We start from the raw sequence: 19,262 nt of genomic DNA, 5'->3' as shown, positions 1-19,262 counted from the left end.
TGTATAGTTATGATTTGTAACCGTCGTACTATGATTGACTTGCATGAGTTAAAAATGGTGGATTTTGATGTTATTATGGGCATGGATTGGTTGGCTTCTTGCTATTCCAATGTTGATTGTAGAATGAAAATGGTTCGTTTCCAATTTCCGGGAGAACCAGTTTTAGAATGGAAAGGGAATACTGTGTCACTAAAAGGTAGGTTTGTTTCCTATCTAAAGTCAAGGAAAATGATTACAAAAGGGTGAATTTATCATCTAGTTCGGGTTCAAGATGTAGAAGCTGAACCACCGACTCTTCAGTCAGTTCCCGTAGTGAATGAGTTTCCGGATGTATTCCCAAAAGAGCTTCCAGGCCTTCCTCCCAAGCGAGAGATTGATTTTGCTATTGATGTGTTGCCAGACACTAAGCCTATATCTATTCCTCCTTATATAATGACTCCCGCAGAATTGAAAGAGTTGAAGGAGCAATTGAAGGACTTGCTTGAGAAAGGATTTATTAGGCCTAGTTCGTCCCCGTGGGGAGCACCCGTATTGTTTGTCCGAAAGAAAGATGGCTCCTTGCGAATATCCATTGACTATCGGTAATTAAATAAGGTGACGATTAAGAATAAATATCCTCTTCCGAGGATTGATGACTTGTTTGATCAATTACAAGGTGCCAAATGGTTTTCAAAGATAGATTTGAGGTCCGGGTATCATCAAATGAGAGTTAGGGAGAAAGATATCCCTAAGACAGCCTTCAGAACAAGATATGGCCATTTTGAGTTCCGGATGATGTCATTTGGACTAACTAATGCACTGGCAGTATTTATGGATTTGATGAACAATGTGTTCAAGCCCTTCCTAGATATATTTGTTATTGTATTCATCGATGACATCTTGGTGTATTCCAGATCCGAGGCAGAACACGCGGATCATTTGCGTACTGTCCTTAGAGTTCTTCAGACTCGAGAGTTGTTTGCCAAATTTTCTAAGTGTGAGTTTTGGTTGAACTCAGTGACATTTTTGGGGCACATTGTTGCAGCCGATGGTATTCGGGTAGATAGCCAAAATATTAAGGCCGTGAAGACTTGGCCAAGGCCCACGACTCCAACGGAGATTCGTAGCTTTCTGGGTTTAGCAGGTTATTACAGGAGATTTGTTGAAGGTTTTTCTTCCATTTCTGCACCACTAACGAAGCTGACCCAGAAATCAGCTAAGTTTCAATGGACATCTCACGCCCCGAACCTGGGCCTGGACGTAACACGGCACCCGGTGCCTGACTGCATGGGACCGAGCGAACCAACTGGCTGGCTGAATCAACATGTGATATCAAAAACATAACTGAATGTGGAAACAACTAAACACATGCTGATATACTAAAGGTCTGACTGAAATCATAATGCGGAAATACTTAGACAATCTGAAATATCTGAACGTAGCCAACATGGCTTAAACCAAAACAACTGAACAACTGCCAACAAGGCAAACATAATAAATATCTGACTTTCTGAACTGTGTCTATGAAGCCTCTAAGAATACTGAATAATAGAGCTGTCTATAAACTGAAATAACTGGATAGCTGACAATGCCCCGAAGGAATTTGGGGCTCACCAGTAGCTGATACATGCACTCCTAAATAGCTGAGTCATCAACCTGTATATCGTTGCCTGCATCGCGAGATGCAGGCCCCCAAGCAATAAAAAGGGACATCAGCACATTTAAATTGTACTGGTATGTAAAGCAACTGAAGCAATAAAATACTGGAACTGAAACTGAAACTGAACTAAACAGGAAAGCAAGAAGCTGAAGTACTCCCTGTTCTGGATGAAGAATCACCTGTAAAACTGTAAATATAACTGTGGCCTAGGGCCCAAATAATGTGCACAAAAACTGTGGCCTCAGGCCCAAGCAATACGTATGCATAAACTGTGGCCTAGGGCCCAAAAATACAGATACAGGTGTTCAACATTAATAATTTACAAAACTGAGACTGGCTATAGCTGATAGCATGATAACTGTTTCTGATTATGGGACTCTTGCAAATAACTGGTTATACACTGACTGAGACTCATGTGATAATAATGCATAAGTCCATAAAGATTACGTGTTGAGTTCATGATGTTCAAAGTGACAACCATGAACGAATTCTGTAACTGCAACCCTAGAAGATAACAGTTCTATATCATATCATGACACTAGGGCTAACTATATTCTGAGTCAAATTGCTGACAAGTATGAAGAATGAGGCGTAGGGAGAATCATGAACATTCCCTAACGTAGATAGTTAGCCTCACATACCTTAATTCCAGCCTTTGAGCGTAATACAATGTTCGTCACCCCTTTCAACTTTGATCTATATCAATACAAGCCAAAGGGATTCTATATTAGCAATAATATTCATGCTTTGGTCATCTAAGCATTTTATCAAACTCTTAGTGGGCATAAAGCTCCACAATCTCCATTAATGGTGTTTCTTCACCCAATTCCCAGTCTATTACTTCTAGGTGATTCTACAATCTCAATTAGATGTAATTAACATCATTCTCCATCACCCATATCATTATAACAATCTCAAGTCAACAATTCAAAACCCTACTATAGTTCATGTAATTCTCTTTACTAAACCCATTTACTATTCTCCCAAGAACTCATCAATTCACTATTATGAATGATTAGAGTCTAGAAACATTACCTTTTTGACGTTCAATCCTCTTGAATTCAAGTTCTAGGGTTTCCACGCCCAACAATAATGTTCCACTCACAAATCTATTGATTAGAAGGGTTTACTCAAGTTAGAAAGAGAATAGGGACTTGAATTCAATCTAGAATCATGATAACACTTACCTTGTATGGTTCCTGAGGCTTGGTACTTGTTCTTATTGACTTTAGGGTAATTTTTCGTGAATGGGGTGCTGGGGAAATAAACCCCAAACATTAGATATAACTAAAAACGCGTAACCCGACTTTTTGACCCGAATCTGACCCGATTCGCGATTGGTCCGCGGGACCATCGCGCAATGGTCTGCAGCTAAATGCTCAGACTGGCGCGATCGGCCCGCGATGCGGGGACATCGCACGCGCCCCCCACGCGCTTGAAAGAGCTACGGGTGTCGGTTCTGCACAGCGTTCAGTAAAATGGACATAACTTCTTGTACAGCGCTCTGTTTGGGCTCCATAATATACCGTTGGAAAGCTATTTCAAAGGGATACAACTTTGATGTTTTAAGTTTCCTCAAATTCCCAACGGATGTTCACCAAATTGGACTGGAAGACAGATGTATCGAAAATTTAGCCGATTCTATCGAATTTTAAGTGCCTTACTATTAGCCATATTGAGACGATCATATCTCCTTTCTCCGATCTCTGATTGTCTTGGTCCTTATATCGTTAGAAAGGTATTTCTACATACTACAACTTTCATTAAGGGTACTTTCCCGAATTCCCAACTAATCAAGGAGTTATCTCTGCCCGAAGTAGGCCTATCAACCATTTTCGCAAAACGTTCAAATCTTCAGTTTTTCCACTAAAACTCTAATGATATGAGTCTAAACTTAGTTCCAAGATACGGGGTGTTACAGGACAGATGCTTGTGAACGTAGTTTCCAAGAGTTAAAAGATAGATTGACTTCTGCCCCCGTCCTGGCACTTCTAGAGGGATAGGAAGGTTATGTTGTTTATTACGATGCTTCAGGCATTGGGCTAGGCTGTGTGTTGATGCAACATGGTAAGGTGATTGCGTATGCTTCAAGGAAATTATGGAAACATGAGAAAAATTATCCAACCCGTGATCTAGAATTGGCTGTAGTGATTCATGCATTAAAGATGTGGAGACATTATTTATATAGTGTCCTTATGGATATTTACACAGATCATAAGAGCCTTCAATATATCTTCAAGCAGAAAGAGTTGAATTTGCGGCAATGACAATGGTTGGAATTGTTAAAAGATTATGATGTTGATATCCTATATCCCCCCTGGAAAGGCAAATGTGGTGGCTGATGCTCTTAGCCGTAGATCCATGGGAAGTTTGTGTGATGTACGACCCGAGAAAAGAGAAATGGCTCGTGAGCTCCAACAGTTAGCTAGCCTAGGAGTTCGAGTAGTGGACTCAGGTAGCAGGCGAACTACCATTCAGAATTTAGCAGTCTCGTCACTAGTAGTGGAAGTGAAGGAGCGACAATACGAAGATCCCATGCTAATGCATTACAGAGATACACTCCCTCAGAAGGAGAAGTCATCATTAGAGATTGCAGGAGACGGAGTTCTCCGATGCCGAGGCAGATTATGTGTTCCTGATGTGGCAGGGTTACGCCACCAAATATTGAGAGAAGCCCATTTCTCCCGTTATTCTGTCCACCCCGGAGCAACGAAAATGTGCCATGATCTTAAATCTATATATTGGTGGAATGGGATGAAGAAAGATATAGTGGAATTCGTAGCTCAATGTCCCAACTGTCAATAAGTGAAAATCGAGCACCAAAAGCCAGGCGGATTGTTGCAAGCTATAGAAATTCAAACTTGGAAGTGGGAAGTGATTAACATGGATTTCATTACAGGCTTACCCCGTTCTCGACGTAGATATGATTCTATATGGGTGATTGTGTATAGACTCACAAAGTCAGCTTATTTCTTACCAGTCAGAACGACATATGTGGCGGAAGATTATGCAAAGCTTTATGTTAAAGAAATAGTGCGACTCCATGGTGTCCCAGCATCTATTATCTCAGATAGAGGAATTCAGTTTACAGCTAGTTTTTGGAAGTCCTTCCAAGAGGGTTTGGGAACTCAAGTGAGCCTTAGCACAGCATTTCATCCGCAGACTGATGGACAAGCTGAACGTACCATTCAGACTCTTGAGGATATGTTACGGGCATGTATGATAGATTTTGGAGGTAATTGGGATGATCACTTACCCCTTATTGAATTTGCTTATAACAATAGTTACCATTCTAGCATCCAAATGGCACCGTATGAGGCTTTATATGGGCGAAAGTGTAGATCCCCAATTGGGTGGTTCGAGGTTGGAGAGACTAAATGGATAGGGCCAAACTTGGTCCAGCAAGCCATAGAGAAAGTTAAGCTCATACAAGATCAGTTATTAGCAGCCCAAAGTCGTCAAAAGTCCTATGCGGATAATCGTCGAAGGGACTTATAGTTCCAAGTGAAAGATTGGGTATTCTTAAAAGTGTCACCAATGAAGGGTGTAATGAGATTTGGCAAAAAGGGGAAGCTTAGTCCCCGATACATTGGGCCTTATGAGATTGTGCGCAAGGTAGGCAAAGTGGCTTATGAGTTAGATCTACCTCTTGATTTTGAGTTAGTTCACCTAGTTTTTCATGTCTCGATGCTTCGTAAATGTGTTGGAGATCCTACTAGGTTCGTGCCAGTAAATGATGTACAAGTGACAGAAAAGTTAACTTATGAAGAGGTACCCATTGCCATATTAGATAGGTAAGTACGGAGGCTTAGGAACAAAGAAGTGGCCTCAGTTAAGGTTTTGTGGAGAAACAATAAACAAGAAGAAATAAAATAGAAAGCGAAAGAAATTATGAAATCCAAGTACCCACACTTATTTCAGCCCCTAGAAGAAATCCAAGATGAGACATCAAGATCATAAGGTATATATATCTTCTTTTTATGCATTTGGGTCGTATGTGGCCAAATTATATTGCTACTATGTTGTGGCCCTATGAGGCATTGTTATTATGGGCTGTTGTGACAGGATGGTAGTGTCATATTACAGGGGAAACTCTGGCGAAATGTTTATAGAATCCCCGAGAATTTAACATTGGAGAACGAATGTTCTTAGGGGGGGAAGAATGTTACACCTCGAAAAATTTTCCGTTGGTGTACAGTGAATAGAATAATGAAGATCACGCGTATACGGTATTTCAATAAGTAAGGAATGACATTTGATGACCCTAATTAAGATTTCAAAGACGTTCGAGGTAGGGGAAGAAAGTTTACCAAGAGAGAGCAAGGCATGCGACAGGTATCGAAAAGGGATTACGAGTAACGAGTTAATGACGATATAATGATGCTTTGGAGAAGAGTTATAACGTCCCTTAGACTGTTAATGAGGTCATAAACAAGTGCTAAGAAGGTTCCCTAAGGATTTGAGATCAAATGAAGTGACAAGAAAAAGATCAGTGAAAGGATGAGTTATACGGTCGATTATACGGTCCGTATAATGTTATACGGTCCGTATAATGGTCCGCAGAATTGTCACAGTGAAGTCCCTCACTGGTGAGATTATACGGTCACTTATACGGACCGTATAAAGTTATACGGCTCGTATAATGTGCCGTATAATAGTCACAGAGGCGAGATGTGGAAGAGGTAATTTCACGGTCACTTATACGGAACGTTTAAAATTATACGGCCCGTATAAAGTACCGTATAATGGACACAGAATCGAGAGGTTGAAGGGGTGATTTCACGGTCACTTATACGGACCGTATAAGTTTATACGGACCGTATAAGTGTCCGTATAATTTTCCCGACAGATTAGATTTCACGCTATTAAAAAGGGACCAAGTCATTATTTTATTTCATTTTTCATCCAACACTTCAAGAACTCTCTAGAAACCCTCTCCACTCTTCATCTACAAGAACACAAGAGAAATTTATGATCAATTTCATCAAACTAAGCAAACCAAGTGTAAGAAACTCATTAAAGATCATCCAAGCCAAGAAATTTCATTGGAGATGAACTAGGGTTTTGGCTCAAGTGACGTATTTCCACCCAAAGCCTATTGCTACAACATCTAAGGTACGTTTTATTATCTTTCCATGCTATTTAAGCTATTGAGAAGTTGAAACACTTGGATTGTAGAAGGAGATAGAAAATGGGTCATGAATGTGGGAATAGTGTCATTTTTGAGTAACAGCTTGGGTTGAGTAATGATTCTTGATATGTTATGAATATAATTATGTTATAAATGATATTGAGAACATGGGATATACATTGTATATGAGTGAAGGTAATAGTGTGCTATGACCAAGGATATGGATGACTTGAAGTGAATTGAGGAATATGGATAATGTAATTAAATAAAGACTATTGTTATGATGTTGTGAATGTATTATTGATGTTTGGGAGTTGATGTATGATATAGAGGAAGTATTATAAATAAAGGAGATGTTGTCCACTTCTCTCTAAGCTTTAGTCATGTATGTTAAGCTATCGACTTTCTAATGATAGTATAACTCTAATGAAGGTAGAAACGTGAGCATTGAAGGAGAACGTGCAAGTGATAAAATAGTTGAACGGAAAGGTATGTAAGGCTAACCCTTCTTTCATAAGGCATGGTTCTTTGACCAAATATCTATTCTTCTATGGGCCTATGATGTCCTCCAAATGATTTTATCTTCAAAAGCTACTAAGCTCATGATTCTCAATATGATACGATTGTACTAGATTCCCCATATGACGAGTAATCCTATAAAGATAGATGTAATGATTGACGTTAATGGTGATGATAATAATGATGACGATGATAATAGTAATGATGCTAAAGATTCTTATGAGCTATTATGTATATGTGTCTATGTATGACTATTATGGAACCCCGAGCTTATATGGCCGGGTAGAATATATATTTATGTAACGCGCGCGCACCTCTGCAGTTGGGTACGGATAACCCTGAAGCCTTGGTAAGGCCAGGTATGTGAACCCTGAGCCTTGGTTGGCCAGGTATGTATGATAACCGAGCCTAGCCATGGTCGGGTACGTGAAACACCGAACCTTCGTGGTCGGGTATGCTATGTAAATGTTATGTATATGATATGGATATATATATGATATAGATATGAGTATGAATACGAATATGATACGAACACGAATAAGAATATGTATATGAATACGACTACGAATACGAAATGTAAATGAGTACGGATATGGATATGGATGTATGTACACAATTACGCGTTAGAAATGGAAAGCCCCTATGAGAAACAAGTAAGTGCTTATGACGATGATATTACTATCTCTCATCCTATGCTATTTCGAGGTTGCCTATTATGCTTTCATAATGATATTGATCATGCTTTACATACTCAGTACATTTTTCGTACTGACGTCCTTTTATTTGTGGACGTTGCGTCATGCCCACAGGTGGCCAAGGAGACAGGCTTGATCCATAGCTATATTTCTCAGGGACTACATAGCGGAGCTCCATTTCATTCGGAGCTATAGCTTTTGGTATTGATTCTTTTGTGTATATATTTATGGGCATAGCGGGGTCCTGTCCTGCCTATATGATATGGCATACTCTCCTTAGAGGCTCATAGACACGTGTATATGGTTAGATGTATTTGTCCTTGTCGGCCTATGTTTTTGGATGTTATTTTGTTAGCCTCGTCGGCTTGTGTACATTGCTATTAATGGCGATATGTATATATGTATGGTTGCCCAATGGAAAAAGTATGATTTAATATGTGGCTCACCTAGATGTAAATGTAAAGGTATGTTAAGAGGTGCCTGGGTGGGCTAGCACCGGGTGCCCGTCGCGGCCCTCCGGTTCGGTCGTGACATTACTGCATTTTTGTACTTTTGCTATTTTTGTCGTCCCTTTTTCTTTTCTTAAGTTTCTGTATCGGTTACATTTCTTTTGAGCTGATGGTCTATCGAAAATAGCCTCTCTATTCCAAAGATAGATGTGTACATCTTACCCTCCCCAGACCCCACTTGTGGGATTATACTGGATATGATGTTGTTGTTGTATGTCAGGAGTAAATGTCAAATAATGAACCTCCTTATTCTACTACTTTCTGTTTTTTGGGTCATGCAATATTAGAGTTTAACATGTGTAAGTTGGAGTTAAGATAGTTTAATCTCACCATCTGCCTCTCTTTTTCCATGATTGGTTTAGAGGGTAAAACTCAAAGCAAAACTCAAAGCATTTCTAGATAAGTTTGGGCCTAAGTTGTAAGCCTCTTATTCTGTTAAAGTTCTACTCCTTGAAGGTTATATTGTGTATTTGACTTTGCATTATATCTGTCATAACTGGATCCTTGTAATACTCTTGAACTGCCAAATTATGGTAAGCAACATCTAAAGCCTGGACCATGGTAAAAAGGGCAGGATATGATAGGTGTTTGAGGTGTCCACACCTTTCATGATAGATACAAATTGACTTTACTCTCTGTTGACACCTAATTTTCACCTCATAAAATGTGTATTTTAATTTTCAATTTCCCGAGTCCAAGACGGAGTAAGGATGCCTTTTAAAATTTCAAAATCCCGAGAAAATTGCAAAAATTGACGTTTAATTATTATTCTGTGGAAATTGACAATTACAAGAAATTACGAGTTATTTATTTTCATAAATATAAGTCAAAAAAATGCATTTCCCGCTCCGTCTAAATTCAGGAAATTCAACAATTGAAACGACATACGAATTGCGGTTCATTTTTTACCGCATTTTTCACATCCTTAAAAACTATCTGGAACTATGCCAATATCAGCTCATTTTAAAGCTCGTATTTTTAAAACTACGATTTGCGAATTTTACTTACAAATATTATTTTACGAGGGAGTTTTAAGTTAATACGTCGGTTTGAAACTATGTAAAGAGTATACTACATTTTTTTTTAAATGGGGGAGCTTAAGAATATTATTTTACGAGGGAGTTTTAAGTTAATACGTCGGTTTGAAACTATGTAAAGAGTATACTACATTTTTTTTAAATGGGGGAGCTTAAGTTTCAATATTTCACTTAACCCTCTAACCCCCCCCCCCCCCCCCCCAAAAAAACCCTTGATCCACACAGCCAAACGACACCCTTTTTCTTCTTCTTTCCACAACAACAGCGAACAAAACGACCCCTTCTCAATCAGAACAGTAGAAAAACGACCCATTTCCATTTTTTCTTCAACAACAGCCAGTAATCAAACAAACCCTAAGCCTTTCAAACCAAAAAAAAATCCATCGAATTTCCAGCTGTCTTCCTCCATTTTTGGCTATGACTCAAAAGATTTTTACGTTTTTAGTGGTTGTCTGTACATTTTTGGTACGAATTTGTACTTCTTCACAGCTGTCCAGTTTGGAATTCAAATTCTTAAAGGAATTTCAGTCAAGTAAAAATCCCACATCGTTGGTTTACACAAGTTTGAACATTTTTGGGAACCCATTCCCTTCATATTGAAAAGAGAGGAAAAATGGCTTTGAGACCAGAAAATTGGTTCTTATACCGTTACGTGGGTTTTTCATAACCCTAAGAGTAAGAAAACTTAGAAATCCGGTTAACCCGTTGAATTTCGAGGATGTTCTCGCTCAAATATAATTTTTAGAAGTCGTTTCCGCTCGTTGGAATACGACTCGGGTGAAAGGCGGTTCATCAACTCCAGTCGCCCCCGTCGCTGCTCGACAAAAAGGTAATTCGCGAATCCCTTCTATCTCTATTTTCTTTAAAATTCTAAATTTACATACTATTATAGAGGCTTTTTCTATGTGTGTTGCGTAATCTGTTTTAATTTAAACCATGTAGCTTAATATGTGAAGGTTGTGGTGTTTTTCATTTGAATCATTTTTGTCCTTCATGTTCCAATGTTCTGGTAACTAACATGTTAATTTCAGATGTGAGTGTTAGCTTCTATGATTTCTTGAACCCCCTAGACAGTGAATCATAATGTTTATTTTCATGTTTCAAGGATCAGGGGTCTGTACTAGTTTGATATGAGGTGCTATAGATTGTCAATATGTTTTAAGCTGCTGATTCTGAAGTGTATTGGTGTGAAATTCCAACATGTTTTTTCTAACATTGAATTTAGACTTGAGAGTTGAATACTGCCTAATGCTCTAGCCTTTTCTTATGTCTTTCTCATGAGTTAGCCTAAGTTTGACAACTCAAAGAGGTTGAGATATTGCTTGTAATCCAGGAAGGTTATTTTCACCAACAGTAGAGTGGTCTTGTATCTGTTTATTAGCTCGTGTTCTAGTTGAAGTTTCCGATACTTGATACTGTTTGTTGAAGAGGGAAAACTCTCAAATTTAATATGATTTTGGGTCCTGTTGAGGTTCTGCCTAAAGGGGATACCATTTCTCCTAGTAAAACACTGTTTTTAACTGGAATCATAGTCTGGTAAAACCCTTTTTTAAAAATTATTATCATTTTCAAATAGACTTGGTAGTCTGATAATAGTTAACTCTAATCTTGTTGTAATGAGGTTGCTGCTTAAGGATTCAAATGATTCGGTTTGTTCTTAAACAAACATAAGATAATATTGTGAGTTGCTTGGCTAGGGAAGATATAGTCCTATAGTATTGCTCAAGCTTTTTCAAATTGTCCTTATTTGGTTGAAACACATAGGCTGAGAAAGAGAAAGCTGAAACCTTATTTGCACTATTGATATGCTGATTAAGAATTACCTGAATGCTATGTTGTGAATTCTTTCTCTTCTAGTTAGCTATTGCTCACATGATTACAAACAGTGATGAAAATGGCTTTAAAACCCATCCTCCCTTTTGCTTGTTGATTATGTGTGAGTATATTAAGAATAGAAATAAAATGGGGCTTTGACATGGACCTTCCATGATCACATCTTTCAAATCTATGCTTCTTTCTGTTTTAACTAGTTGTTTTGAATACTAAGAGGAATTCCTAAATGCCTAGTCAATAGTTAAGTAACTCTCATATTACATTAATCTTTTTAAAAACTGCTGAGAACATGTCCCAAATATCAAATATGCTTTGACTAACCAAGAAGTTCATAAATACCTTGAACCCTCTATTTGGTGGACTATTGCTACTGTCTGATACATTAGGGAGTGATTACACATTTATTTTAAACCTGGAATATGTTCATTTTTTAGTTTATGAGATAATCACCTAACCATGAATGAGACTGCTTTGGTTGTTAATGTGCATCTGGCCTTTATTTCTCATATTACTTATATGCTTACTGGGAAGTTAAAACTGAGGATTTAAAAACGACTATGGTTTTTGTCTCATTATATTTGCATCAAACCAATTATCCACACATGCATCATTGAGTTTGTCCCTTCTTAGCTTAATATGTTGACTCCATTGGGCTTGTGTGAATGTCATGTAGCTATTAACACTAGCATAAACTCATGTGATTTTATTTAGTTTTAAGTGTATGCCAAGGGTGCTTGACAAGGATAAAATGTGACTTATCTCTAGAACAAAACGTGCCTGTATCCCTATTCTGTCTAAATGTGATAATATGTGCCCCCTACATTGGTTCACATGTCATATCTTGACGAGAACTAGGCCTGGCCATCTAGATATCTATTTTAAGAGAAAAAGAGTCAAAATGACATAGGTGTTTTGTATGTTGTTGACTCCAAATAGTGTTGAACTTGTAAATGTGGATCTGCATACTTATGAGAACTTGGTCTGAACTTATCTGTTTGTACTCATATGCTGAAGAATGATTTGTGTAGCATGATAGTTTGATATAATAATTTGTGGAAGTTTGGCTGAAGGATCATTTTTATTCAAAATGTCTAAGTATTCTTAACTACCTCTCTTTAATTAAAATACATAGGATAAGCAGTGAGAATTGAATCTTATGTATACATCTTTAATATGTGGTCGAAAAGTTTCATGAATGTGGTGTTGTGATTTCCCTTTCTCTTATGTTGGATGATGTTACTACTGGTCTATCATGAAGTGGTTCTTGTTTCTGTCCCTAGTCCTCCTTCAAAGTAATTGAGCCTGTTGTTTGAATCTCTGTTGATTGAAACTAAGGAATTGATTAACATCTGTATGGGTTGCTGCTAGGTTTGAGATTAAGATGTTGTTTGAAAAGAGAAATAGAAGCTATTTTCCTGGTACGATTGACAACCGTACTTCCCCGGGACACTTTCCTTTTCAAATGAGGCAAGTGCAAATACGAATCGAAAAAAATACGACCCGCTACACTCTCTACTTTCCTTCTAAATGCAGTTTGATTGTTTATTTGTTAAGTTTTAGCTTGTCACATACTTAAAAGATCTCCTTTTGTTTAAATTTTGATTGTCTCATTTTGTTATTGAGGCTCACTTGAGTTAAACTTTGCTTGCTTTTCTTTAAAGTGTGTGATTCACTAGTTCGGTACAATCATGGTTCTCCAATATAATGTTTTCAACACAGTCTGATTTTAATCAGGTCTTTGGAATCTCTATTGAAGAGATGTATAGTCCTTTACAAGATTTATATGTACTTAGTTTATCGAACCCTAATTGTATGGAACTAACATTTATGGTTCTGTATCAGTCAAGTACTTTATGTGTTAAACTAAGTGTTGAGTTTGATATAAATACCCTTAGTTCTCTCACTAATTAATTTTCTTAATTTTTGGTGCATGTACTACCTTAACTAGGTCGCTTGGACCTTTCACCATTGCATAATTATGTGTTTCCAGAGAGTCGAGCCCACCTCCTTAGCCAACTGAACAGAAAAAAGGGGAGAGCAGGCCTAAGCTTGAGCATGAAGACCAACAACCGAATCCCTCTTTAGACGAACAGAAAAGGGGATTGGGCCAAAATTCTCACAATAATAGATTTGGGTTGAGGCTTGAATCTGCCTTGATTTAGTTTCAATTCATGTATTGTTACTATTGTACAATTATTGCATAATCACACTTACACTTTACTTGTTTTCTCTTATTTAACTTAGATGGATCCCCAAATGAGAATACTGTTTCATAATCCCTGAAATTAGTCAAACTTCAGATTTTATCACTTTTTTACCAGTTGATCCTGAATCCCATGTGTTTTAAGTTAACAAGTTTTACTTACGAACTGAGTTTATTTTTTAAAAGCATGTTCAAACTCAGAACTGTTTAATTGGGACACCTTCAAGAAATTTCTTGCAAATTCTCAAAATTTTGGGCTGTAATATTTTCTTAAGAGTATGAAAGCTGATTGAACCAACTGCGAGGCCCTAAAGGAGACCACATCCCTTAGATTTATTGCGTGTCTTTCTCCAAAGGTCCAGATTTCAGAAACGTCAATGTAACTACCCGCTAGATCGTTATGGGGGTGACTTAGAAAACTAGACCTCCGTTGGGAATTTCGAGGTCGCGGGTGAGTCTGTACCGTGTTTTTATGAGTATGTGCAAGTTTTGTTTGCGTCTGTAGGGCGTCGGATTGGTGTTGGGATTTTTGGGTGAAAACTAGTGGAAACAACCCGAGCAACTGGTCAAAATAGACTAATGCAGCGGGTGTGGGACCGCTGTAGCGGGGTCGGTTGTATCGGGGCGAGGCTCGCCTCCGCGGGCAGTCGGGGAATTAATGAGGTTCGTCATAGCGGAAGGTTTCCCGCTATAGTGAGTGTAGACACCTAATTTTCACCTCATAAGTTACGTATTTTAAGTTTTCAAAATTCTCGAGCCAAAGGCGGAGTAAGGATATTTCCTTTCAATTCTAAAATTCAAAATTCCGAGAAAATTACAAAAATGACGTCTAATTATTATTTCCTGAAGAAAAACTGACAAATATAAGAAATACGAGCTATTTATTCTCATCCTGCTCCGTCTAGTTCGGGAAAATTGCTAACTTAAACAACGTATCAATTACAGCTCATTTTATTGCATTTTTCACATTTTTAAATATTACCCGAAACTATGTCAATATTAGGCTTGTTTTGAAGCTAATTTTTAAATTTGCGAGTTTGGAATTTTAATTAGCCTAAATAATTATTTCTACTTAGTAATATAGGTGTTTATAATATTGGGCTTAATATATTTTAAATTAGAAAGGGGATTATTTGAATTTTTATAAAAGAGGAAGGGGGGGGGGGGGATATTTATATAAAAAAGGGGGTGAAAGTTTATCAAATAAACATTTCAACCCCCATTTCTTTATTTCTCAAAACAACACACCCCTCACCTCTGTTTGAGGCGATTTCAGGCGAAACCTTGGGTTCCGCCATTGGAGTCTAATTCGCGATGATTTATAGCCATTTTTCATCGGATTTTAGAGGGCTTTCATGCCCAGTCGTGACTTATCACGATTGTCGGGTTCAATTTCATATAATTTTTCATTTGTTGGTCGAAATTGATTTGTTTTGGGATGTTGCTCGGGTTTTCTCATGTACATAGTTGCCATGGGCGGGGCCTTGAGCCCTTAGCCAACTTGTGCGCTATGTTCACTAAATGAGGGACCTAGGGTAATTTCCCATAATTTGAGTACCATGTTTTGGGGATTCTATCTGGTTTTGTACGATTTTGGTACTATTGTACCATTAGGATGAGGTGAACTTGTTTTATTTGTGACAAGGCGTACTATCCTAGATTTTTCTGATTTTATTGGAATTTTTTGGGTATAATTAGTTGGATTCTTAGTTGTATTATGGGATTTATCTGAAATTGTGATTGAAAATAGTACGAATTGGTACAATTTTGAAAAATTCCTTTGTCCTATCTGATTTTAAAATTATTTGGGATATTTTTAGAATTGGGGGGGGGGGGGGGGGGGGAGGGGGAATCTGTTTGGAGGGAGAACCTAGAAGTTTCTATTTTCGTCTTTAGGGTTCTCACTATTGTCCTATAAATATCTAGTGTTCATGACTAAAAAAAGGGATCCCAATTTTTATTTTCTCCCACGGCTAATGTTGAAATTCTCACTAAGTTTCTACACTAGCTTTACATATATTAATATACTACCCCCTAAATACCTATACAAATATAATATAACTTAATATACACTATAATCATATCAATATACTACAAGACCGTATAAAAATACTACTATTTTTGGAAAAATCTAAGAGTTAAGGGTTGTTTAAGGGTGCTTGGTTGTTGTTGTTTGAAGTTTGAAGACTCAATCCCCATTTTGATCTTCAGGTTGCCCTACAAAATGGTAATACTACCATTTTAAGCCTATTTTATTCTTTCTTTCTTTTTTAATTTATATTGCCATTTATATTGTTTGAATCATGTTGTGCTATTTGACTTTTGAAACTGTTTAGGTGTGTTAAATGAGATAATGGGATTGTTTGAATGCTTTTAGTGTTGTTTAATATAGTTCAGAATTAAAAAATGGCTATTTGATTTAAAAAGAGTTATTTGGAACCTCTATATTTACTGTTCTATTAGTTTTCTAGACTATGGAAGTTTGAACTTATGGATTCTGAGTTATAGTATGGTTTTGAGTGATGACATGAGGTGTTTTGAAGGATTCTTGCTTTGGAAATAGCTTTAGATAGAATATAGGGTCTGTTTTTGTCCTAGATTACTGTTTTATTGATATCCTAGAATAAGAATTTGTTGTCGTGTCTCTTATGGTCTTTTGTGTTGATTGAGAGTATGAAGTGTTATCTTGACACTGTTTTAGCCTTTGAAATCACTGAATATGTTTTCTGTGTCATAATCTTGTTATTTTTTAACTTAGTTAGGACCTAAGTGTTATTAGGTTGATATTAGTATTGAGTATGGTTCGTAGAGTTTTGAGACCCTGGAATTAACTGAGTGGTGCTAATCATAAAATTGGAACCTATTTTGCTAAACTATAGTCTTATCAGAGTTGTATTTGTTCTTATCTGAAACTTTTGAAAAGCTCAAGTGATAAAATAGGCCAGAAATGCTTTTGTTTTGGTACTTGCTTTGTTTAGAATCACCTAAGTTATAACAAGATTAAAAAATGAATCATGTTTTCTACAAGTAAGTATAAAAGGTTCAAATCAGTATCATAGTTGATATGCAACTTCAAAATTTGTAAAGGTTGTTTTCCCCTTCTTTGTGTGTTCTAAGTGTGCAGAACTGTTTGTCTTCATAGCTTAGTTTCTCTTTAAATTACTTTGCTAATCATAGACTTCAAAACACTTGGTTTTTTTTTTCTGGAAATTGAATAACTAGATACCTTAAGTGGAAAATAACTTCAAAATGTGTAATATCTTTGCTGAGTTTCAATTTTGTCTCTCCTTGCTTACAACAGTCTGAAAGTGTGCATTTGCCCACCATGTTTTTGTGTGATCTAGTATGTGTTCAGTTCTATAAACCTTTATGACCCTAGAATAGAATAATGTACCCTTTCTGAGTTCTCTCCTTAGATTTTCTGAGAACCAGTGCAATTTTGTGGAAAATTGTTTGGCTATGTGATCTATAATGAGTGAACTTGCCTCAAAAGTTACTTTTAGACTAAACTGTGTTTATTAAGGAATTGTTTAGGATCATTGTGATCCATTTGGTTCGGAACACACTTTTGTGCATTGAAATTGGCAGTAGCTTGTAACTTGACACTGTCTTGAACTTATTTGTCTAAAACTGAAGTTTGTTATTTGCTGAACAAGGCTCTTAAGACTAAAAATCATAAGAAATGGACCTATATGACTCTAGAGTAGCAAAAATGTGATTGGAAATTGTGCGACAACTTGCAGCTTTGCTTATTTTTCCAAGTCTGAAAACATAAAACTCAGTGAAATCCTTTCCTGTGCAAAGACTGTTTGTCACGACCCGTTTTAGCCTAGGTCATGCGGGCACCTACTTTTTCCACCTCGGTAGGCGAACCCTTAACTCAATGTTCACAATCAATAAAATAATAGCGGAAGAAGTAAAATCATGGAAGTCTCACAATATAATATAATATAATATAATATAATATAATATAATATAATATAATATAATATAATATAATATAATATAATATAGATAAGTGCGGAAGTAAATGAATCCACCCCAGTATCTGGTCTGGTCATACAAGAGCATCTAAATCTGAATAATAATACATAAATAGTCTCAAATCATGTCTTGAAAGAAAAGTAAGACATGAGCAATAGAAGAGTCTTCAAGGTCAGCGGACGTCATGCTCACCCTGGAAAACTCATGTAGAGTTGAGGAGTCGATCAGCCACGAGTCAGAGAGGTAGATCTGATCTGGTACTCTGCATTCATAAAGGAATGCAGCAAGTACTGGTCAGTACAAACAGCAGTACTGGTAGGCATCATCGGCCGACTAAGCATAGTTGCCACAATTCAGAAAATAAAGCAGATAAGAAAATAACCCAACCGACATGAGACAATATAATCATAACCAAGTATCCATCATCACCTATGTAATCATCTAAACCACAATATAATAAGTCTGAGTACATCCGATCCGAACCAACCACCACGGAGAAATCATCACAATCTGATCATCATAACACAATCACCACAATCCAGTCATCACAACATCTCACTCAAGTCACAATGCAATGCAGTGCAATAATGGTATGAATGCGATGTCATGCCATGCAAATGAGGTGTACAGATGTACTCCGGACGGAAATATCGACGTCTCGGTAGCACAACCCTGCGTGACTCGCGAAGTCTAAGTGTCACCCGTCTCGGATCTTTACCCAACAGACAAATGAGACACTGCTAATTGCTCATAGAGGGAGTCTCACCGGCACCACCCAAGGGGACCCACATAGCCCATGCACTAACAATGATTCCGGAATAATATCGGAATCGGCCATGCAACAACGATGCCCGAATATAACCATCGGGCATCGGCCTCTTCACAATCACTCAAAGAGTCTGTCAAATATCAGTTTCACAAATCAATGATTCCGGAATTGAACCTCGCACATCGGCCTCCTCACAATCACTCAAGTAAATGAGTTTATCAAGTGCCAGTTTCATATCAACAATGATTCCGGAATGGATCTTCGAACATCGGCCTTTTCACAATCACTCAAGAACAAGAGCTTATCAAATATCAGTTCCACTTAATCAACGATACCGGATCCTCACCGGATATCGGCCATGCATGATAAATAGAAGGAATGCATGCAATGCATATGTCAATCATCAACAAGCAAACTTAATATCATAAGTACCTCAACGGGGTATGCTAACAATGCATCACATCACAATACCAACAGTGGGTATGCCAACATATATAAAGCAAGTATCAACAGTAGATACGCCAATAATGTATCAATAATCTCAAGTACCAACAGTGGGTACGCTAATAATATATCAAAGTACAAATACCAACAACGGTTATGTCAATCCTATCCGAATCAGAAAAACAAGCGACATTCGTTATCTACCAACTACACATGGCATCAAGCCAACACAATTAAACAACCAAACACAAATAACGGGGTGGCTAGTCCCAACACACATCAGGGCCCTACCTAAGGCAATATCCATCCCAACTTCACACCCGAAGGTTCACATGCTGTCTCCGACATAATAATCTAAATATGTGATTCACCATACGAAGTCTCACCAAAGGTACATAACCTACCTGGACTGCTGAACCGCAACACCAACAAGTCACTCTATCGCCTTGCCCTTCCTCTGAAGCTCAGAACCAAAGTAGTCTAAGCATAATCGAATTCT

The 19,262-nt window shown here is 37.6% G+C and overlaps 1 long non-coding RNA gene across 1 annotated transcript; it reads left to right on the top strand.

Moving 5' to 3' along the window:
- Positions 1-9,738: 9,738 nt before the first annotated feature.
- Positions 9,739-13,626, top strand: LOC132636196 (uncharacterized). Its single transcript, XR_009581079.1, has 2 exons — positions 9,739-10,359; positions 13,312-13,626. It is a non-coding gene; the product is annotated as an uncharacterized LOC132636196 (long non-coding RNA).
- The last annotated feature ends 5,636 nt before the right edge of the window (positions 13,627-19,262 follow it).

Source organism: Lycium barbarum, chromosome 4 (assembly GCF_019175385.1).
Source record: "Lycium barbarum isolate Lr01 chromosome 4, ASM1917538v2, whole genome shotgun sequence".
Classification (NCBI taxonomy): domain Eukaryota; kingdom Viridiplantae; phylum Streptophyta; class Magnoliopsida; order Solanales; family Solanaceae; genus Lycium; species Lycium barbarum.
Note: the sequence above shows the minus strand (reverse complement) of the source record. Positions and strands in the feature narration are given on the sequence as shown.